The sequence below is a fragment of the Peromyscus maniculatus genome, chromosome 5, assembly GCF_049852395.1.
Source record: "Peromyscus maniculatus bairdii isolate BWxNUB_F1_BW_parent chromosome 5, HU_Pman_BW_mat_3.1, whole genome shotgun sequence".
In the NCBI taxonomy this organism is placed as follows: domain Eukaryota; kingdom Metazoa; phylum Chordata; class Mammalia; order Rodentia; family Cricetidae; genus Peromyscus; species Peromyscus maniculatus.
The window spans coordinates 27,321,459-27,329,521 of NC_134856.1; positions in this window are offsets into that span (position 1 = coordinate 27,321,459).

Below are 8,063 nucleotides of genomic sequence, written 5' to 3' on the forward strand. Positions count from 1 at the left end.
TCTGAATGATTATTTATAAGCTGCTGTGGGACCTTGGGGCCAGGCAAGACTGAAGAAACCTTCTGGCTGCATTGAGGAAAGAAGAGTGGGGCAGACACTATGAGCTGCTGTCAGGAGAAGCGAGATGTGCAAAGACTGGGAAGCCACGAAGCCACGCGGCAATGTACAGATTAATAGAAATGGGCTGAGTTAAGTTGTAAGAGCTAGGGACTGGAGAGATGGCTCAGAGGTTGAGAGCACTGGCTGCTCTTCCAGAGGTCCTGAGTTCAATTCCCAGCAACCACATGGTGGCTCACAACCATCTGTAATGAGATCTGGTGCCCTCTTCTGGCCTGAAGTCATACATGCTGTATACATAATAAATAAATCTTCAAAAAAAAAAAAAAAAGTTGTAAGATCTAGCTAGTGAGAAGCCTGAGCCATTAGGCCATACAGTTTGAAAATACTATAAACCTTTGTGTGCTTATTTGGCTCCAAGCATGGGTGGGAGAGATTCGTCCTGACCACAGAGCCAGGCAGGACCAGAGAAACTTTCCAGCTACATTTGGCTGCCCAGCATGTTGGCTCGAGTTTCCACCTAAAACTTGAGAGAACTTAAAGAGAAATTCTAAAATTCAGCTTTCTACTTCATGTCTCATGTGGGCCGAGATATAGAGATGTCAAGGTACAGAGATGCCATAGCATATAGACTTGAGCTACAGTATGGCAGGTTTATGGCATGTGGGGTTGAGTGCGGCATGGCAGATTCCTGCTCTGGTACACAGAGGCGTCTCCAAGCCATGCAGCACACTGCATGGTGGATTTAGCTTTTACTCATACAGACAAAAAGGGTTTATAGGCCAGCTGCATGCTCCCTGATGGCAGCATGGACCCCAGAGTTAACAGGGTAAGTGTGACTCTCCTGGGTACCTTCACCATGTTGAAAAGCTGAGGTGGGCACAGTCAGCAGACAAGGCTTCTGGTCCTAGCCGAACAGCTTAGCAGTTTAAAATCTCTCTTGGTCAAAGAAGGATTATAGATTCACAATGAGACAGATTCAGATGGAATAAATCTAAATTGTTTACAGTGTGTGTAAAAATGTATGTAGGTTTGGAGTAGAGAGGAAAAGGAACATAGACAGTTATATAAAGAAATAGTTTAAAAAATAAAGTCTTTAAAGAGACAGTAAAAGTAATATAAAAATAAGCCATGTAAAGATGGAAATTACACAGAGAATCTGTATTATATTGTCTTTGGGATTTTTAACTGCAAAAAGATATTTGATTGTAAAGGCTACTGAGTTAAATATATATATATATTTAAGGTATCTTGACTTTAAAATTTGTGTTTAAGGATATGTTGCTTTGGAAAAGAGGTTATGCTTTTGTTTCCACAGAAGATGAGAACCTATGGATTGCTTCTAGGTTAATATGGATTGATATACCAAGACCCCTTGAGAGGTCTCCAGATGATCCAACATCCAGAACAGCTTTGAGACAACTGGCTCAAAGAATACAGCATCACAGACTATTCCAGTCAGGACTTGACCATAATTCTTAATTTTCTCAGGATCCCCATAGGATGCCAGTGCCCCCATCCAGCAAGAAGTATTATGAGAAGCTACACCCAAATTCTCAAAATATTGTTTATGAATGTTTATTTTTATTTAAAGCAGGTTGATTATAAATGCAATCTCTTTCTTTTTTATTTTTATTTTTTGCAATCTCTTTCTAAAGAATAAAAGAGATGATATTATAGACATGATAGGATGAAAGGGTAGATTATTGAATCTACTTTTAAAGAATAACAACTTGTTTAAAATGCTTACATTGCTATGGATTTTAGTTTATTGATACAATTTTAAAGTTAATTTTGTTATTCTGTATGTATATCTCTACTCTTGTTTAAGGTATTGTGTTTGTTCAACTCATTTGAAATTGTAATGTATAATTAAGAAATACAGATTAATAATTGTAATCCATGATAATCAAACTTGTAGTCATGTTAGTCATATAGCTTTAGGTATACATAGATATATTTCAATTAGGTAGGTAATCTTCAAATACTTCAAAGACTTACAGAATATGGCATTTAAAATGTTTTAAAAACTTAGACTTTCCTGGACAATGAGACACGTCTGCTCCTGGGAGCCCTGATTTACTTCAAAGAGAGAGATGGGCATTGAAGACACTCCATATGGAGTTTATTTTCTACTTGGCAGAAATGGCCATTTGAGCAAGAAACTGTTCTTGCCTGAACAAAATTTTGTATTGACTGGACATGCAGGACCCATTGAAAAAAATATATATTTTTTTGTTTTTACCAAAACAAAGTGAGATGGTTCTTCAGGTTCCTGCTTCACAGAGGAGACTGCCAGACATTCTACAGGACACAGGGAAAAGTGACTGAGAGACTCTAGACCTATAGGCTGGAGATGGATGCCCCAACACTGCAAAGGAACTTTGAGTGACTGTCCAGGCAGCCAGCTGTCTCTGTCATTCTAGATTTTTGGAAGTTGCTTATAATGCACTTCCTGTTTACTTAGGCAATGTTATATCCTTCTGGGGTCTTTGATGTAGTTGAAGACTGAATAGTTATAATTATAATTCTCTTTGGTTATGATAAAAGATAAATTAGGTATGAAACTTTAGACTCACAAATATAGCATAGATGATAGAATATTTTCTTTAATTTTGCAAAATACAAATAGACTAGAGCTGGGCGGTGGTGGTGCACACCTTTAATCCCAGCACTCGGGAGACAGAGCCAGGTGAATCTCTGTGAGTTCAAGGCCAGCCTGGTCTACAGAGTGAGACCCAGGACAGGCACCAAAAAAAACACAGAGAAACCCTGTCTCCAAAATGCCCCCCCCCCCAAAAAAACAAAAACAAAAATAGACTAGATATAGTAACTGTAATTCTTGCTTGATAGCTGTTCTATTATATGTAATTTTACTATGTTAAAGTTAGAACCTTCCTTTTTGATTAGACAGAAAAGGGAAAGTGATGTGGGATGTCTTTCTGTACGCTGTGAACATGTGTTGCTCTGATTGGTTGATAAATAAAGCTGTTTGTCCAATGGTGAGGCAGAAGAAGGTTAGGAAGAACATTCCATCTGGAGAGAGAGGAGAAGAAAGGAGAGTGGGGCAGACCTGCGAGCTGCCACCGGGAGAAGCAAGATGTGAAAGTACCGGGAAGCCACAAAGCCACGTCGCAGTGCACAGATAGCAGAAATGGGCTGAGTTAAGTTGTGAGAGTTAGCTAGTGAGAAGCCTGAACCATCAGACTATATAGTTTGAAAATACTGTAAGTCTCTGTGTGTTTATTTGGGCCCAAGGGTGGAAGAGATTCGTCCCAACCACAGGGCCAGGCAGGACCAGAGAAACCTTCTGGCTACATGTGACCATATACCTTATGCTCCTACTGGATGTAGTGTGACCATGTACCTTATGCTTCTGCTAGATACGAGACCAGCCACCTTATGCTCCTGCTGGATGCAGTGTGACCAATCACCTTATGTTCTTGCTGGTTACAATGTGAGCAGCCACCTTATGCTCCTGCTGGATGCAACAAGACCAGCCACCTTATGCTCCTGCTGGATGCAATGAGACCAGCCACCTTATGCTCCTCCTGGATGCACTGTGGTCAGTCACCTTATGCTCCTCAGAGATGCCGTGTGATCATTACCTCATGCTCCTGACAAAATGTGACCATCCACTTCATGCTCCAGCTACCATGCTTTCTCAAACATCATAGATTATTCTCTTAAACCACATCCCAGAATAAACCTTTTCTCCCTTCAGCTGCTTTTTTGTCCAGTACTTATTTTGTCACAACAATGAGAACAGCAATAATCCACAGGTGTTCTGTCATGGTAGCAGCACACAGACTGAAGCGCTGGGTAAAGGCAAGGAGCCACCTTCTATAAACACACAAGTGGTGGCTTGTGAGACCACCTGTTCTGATGCTGCTGCTGCTGCTCAGGTGTGCTCCCTGTCTGAAGATTCCCGTTTCTCTGGGGTGAGTCGCTCTATCCCTCTTCCACACCATCCCCATCTATACCTCCGTACCCCCAAAACCTCCTCCCATGGGAGGACTATGAGGTGGGTCCAAGTATGAACTCAAGGCATGTATGTGTAATCCACAGGCCTCAGATCCCTGAAGAGTTAATGTGGGCCCTCAGTACCCCATTCATTTTGAGTCTTTAAAAATAACCCTCCGCATAAGACCATATTTTTCCTTGTTGCATCGCTCCCTAGCCCTCTTAGTCTGTTTAATTCGCACATTGAGTCACTGCTGTCTTCTGAAAGCTGTTCCCTGTTTATCATTATTAAACCTGCTCACCAAGCTTATCCTCTGCTCCAGTTTGTTCAGGTTTTATGTACTTTAATTCAATTCCTCCTGCATTTGTGATCCCTCTGGCACCACACCAGCCTCACATTTTATTAATATGGTCCCCTGTCTGTCTTCTAAGCTGCCAGCTATTATTATAATGAGATGTTAATGAAACTATTTAAAAATATTATATTGCCTCAGCTCCTTATTGGGAAAGAAAAATCTTGCTTGGTCTTAACTTTTTGCTTTAACTTTTGATCAATTTTACATTTTTTAAGGTTTTTATTGTTAAGATCTTGTTTTAAAATTTAAAATTTAAAAATAATGTGTGTATGTGTGTGTCTGTGTGAAGTGTGTACACATGAGTGTAGTATCTGCAGAAGCCAGAAGGGGGTGTTTTATCCCCTGCAGCAGGAGTTACAGGAAGTTGTGAGCTGGTTGTGAGAGCTGGAAAATGAACTTGGCTCCTCTGAAGGAGCAGCAAGCAGTCTGACCTGCTGAGCCACCCCTCCAGCCCCCTCCCCTCCAGCCCCCTCCCCTCCAGCCCCCTCCCCTCCAGCCCCTTCCCCTCCAGCCCCCTCCCCTCCAGCCCCCACCCCTCCAGCCCCCTCCCCTCCAGCCCCCTCCCCTCCAGTCCCCTCCCCTCCAGCCCCCTCCCCTCCAGCCCCCTCCCTTTCAGTCCCCTCCCCTCTACCCCCCACCCCTCCAGCCCCCATCCCTCCAGGCCCCTCTCCTCCAGTCCCCTCCCTTCCAGCCCCCTCCCCTCCAGCCCCCTCCCCTCCAGCCCCCTCCCCTCCAACCCCCTCCCCTCCAGCCCCCTCCCCTCCAGCCCCTCCCCTCCAGTCCCCTCCCCTCCAGCCCCCTCCCCTCCAGCCCCCTCCCCTCCAGCCCCCACCCCTCCAGCCCCCTCACCTCCAGCCCCCTCACCTCCAGCCCCCTCCCCTCCAGCCCCCATCCCTCCAGCCCCCTCCTCTCCAGCCCCTCCCCTCCAGCCCCCTCCCCTCCAGCCCCCTCCCCTCCAGCCCCCACCCCTCCAGCCCCTGCCCTCCAGCTCCCTCGCTCTTCTTTAAAACACTTGCATGATTCACTTGACTGCAGCTGTTCTCTGAGTGTCTGCACAGGAAAGCGCTTTCTTACCACTGTGAGCCCCCACCACAAAATGCTCGCACTGAACTTCTCTGCCTCCAGAGCATCTCAGTCTACTGGACAGATAAATCCTCAACTTTTCTCCATTCCCATTGGTTAAGGTAAAAAAACAAAATTCAAGGCAATGTTAAAATAATATAAAGCCCCTGACACAGCACTACAAATCCTAGACATTTATGGTGAGGTTGACACCACATCCTAGGCTCATTCTCTGGAGTCTAAGTCTTGGTCGATACAGGAGTTTTAAGTGTCCCCAATGAGCTGCTTATCACAGATAGCTACTGTACATAAAAGAAGTGGGTTAAGATAAATTAGTGGATTAAGATATAGCGATCCCTGAGCTTTCTGGCAATTTCAGTCAAAATAGTATATATCTACATAAAGATGATAAAGCCAAGGGTGAGTCCCTGCACTCACTTGCAGCTCCCAGTCACAAATTTCAGCAGCTTCTGGATCCATTAAACTTCAGAACACTTGAGAAACAATGTTCAGTAAGGCTCCTCTCTATTTCCATGTGAACATGAAGAAGAGCAGGGGCTTTATACAATTCCAGCCTCCGCTGTCTGCCGTACATCCCCACACTCCTGCTGTGTGTGTGTGTGTGTGTGTGTGTGTGTGTGTGTGTGAGAGAGAGAGAGAGAGAGAGAGAGAGAGAGAGAGAGAGAGAGAGAGAGAGAGAGAGAGAGAGAGAGAGATGCTCAAGCAAGTCAGGAGTCAGTTCTCTTCCTCCACTTTTATGTGGGTTCAGGAATTGAGCACAGCTTTTGAGCTTGTACAGAAAGCATCTTCACCCGACAAGCTGCCTCAATGGCCCTCTATCTTGTTTTTTGAGACAAGGCCTCTCATTCAATCTATAGCTTGCTGATTTATCATGACGGGTTGGCCAGCAAGTCTCGGGGATCTTCCTGTCTCTGCCTCCCCAGTGCTGGTATTACAGACATGCACTGCTTCTCCTGGCTCTTTCATGTGGGTTCCGGGGTCCTCTTGCTGTGTGACGAGTATTTTACTGACAAAGCCATCAACCCAGACCTCTACCTGGGCTTGTTTGGGGCTACAAGCCTAGTCTTTGTCACTTGCCCAGTTTTCACATTAATAAATTAATTAAATGAGGAAGAGTTGGAGCATATTAAAAGGCATTTAAAAAACAGATTTGAGAATGGGGTTAAGAGAAAGAAGCTCAGGGAAAGAGTGAGGCACATCTGAGAGGGGGAATATGAGCTTCTCCAGAGAGTCATGGTTAAGGGTCTTTACAGGAGCAGTGTACACTGTTTGGGTGACTTCTGAAGCTACACGGGCAAAGGGTCGTTGAGAAACCTAAGTGATTGCTGTGTATTGGGCCCGATGACAGCTGATAAGGCAAATCTTAGGTCACAGAGTTGCAGGGAGGTTGAGGTGTCTTTTACTGTAAACAAAGGTTGAGTCTCATTTCTGAGGTCTCCAGAACATGTCTGAGAAGTGAGTAAGGCCATCCTGAAGGCTGCACAGGCTTTAGTCTTAAGCATGTTCATTGTTATTTTAACTTTCCTCTCTACAAGAGGAATATTGTCTCTGTGTTGGAGATACCTTTCATGGAGATACTGTTAATTGTGCTGGAATATTTGATTCTTAACTGGAAAGAGTCTTCTAGAAGACTCTGGATTGAGGACTTTCCCAATATTAACATTTTACTTCACAGCACTTAAAATCTGACATTTAGAATCTTCTCCCTGAAACTGGCCTTGCCAACCGCTGCCATGGGGCCCTTGTCTGAGTCCAGCCCCTAAGCCATACTGTCCCAGCAGAACCAGAGCCTGCTCCCATTGATCCCGGAACCTAGACGGTAACATAGGCAGATAACCACAGTCTCACAAGCCTAAAAGAGTGTGGTCATTCCAAATGAATAAGTTTTGTGTGTGCATCTGAGCCATATGGTACTACTCCTAATGCTAGGCTGTGAGACATATCTTCATCCCTGCCATTGTGAAAAAGGGCATTTGACAGGGTGTCTGTCATTTTCTAAGTACAAAAGGTCTCAATTATTATTGAACTGAAAAGGACCTCAAAAGTCAGTTTACATAAGGTTTTCAATTACTGCCGAGACTATCTAATGCAGTCCAAAGTCCAAAGACTCTGATGGTTTTCAGAGTCATTTCCAATCTCAACGTGTACCAGAGGAAGGAAAGAGGGTCCTGAAGGACCATGAGGCTGAACCTTCTGTTTAACAGAATAATAAATATAGACACGGAGTGGCCAAGTCACCTTTCCAGAGCTCAAACTAGGAGCTCTGCATTCATTCTCGGTCTAATCTTCTTCCTCCACTGCTCTATCTGATAGTACAATGAAAGTACATCCAAGGATCAGGAATATAATGACAAGTGCCAACATCCTACGGAAAATAACAGTACACAATAGAAGCTTCTGGAATCTTTATAGATACACAACATCGTAAACTAGGAAAGAACATATGGAACATACAGTCAGTTGTGTGTGGTGGTTCACACCTGTAATCCCATCACTCAGGAGGCTGGATCAGGATTATCACTGAGAGTTTGCAGCCAGCCTGGGCTACACAATAAGTTCTAGGCCAGCCTGGGCTACAGAGTGAGACTTTGCCTCACAAAAGAA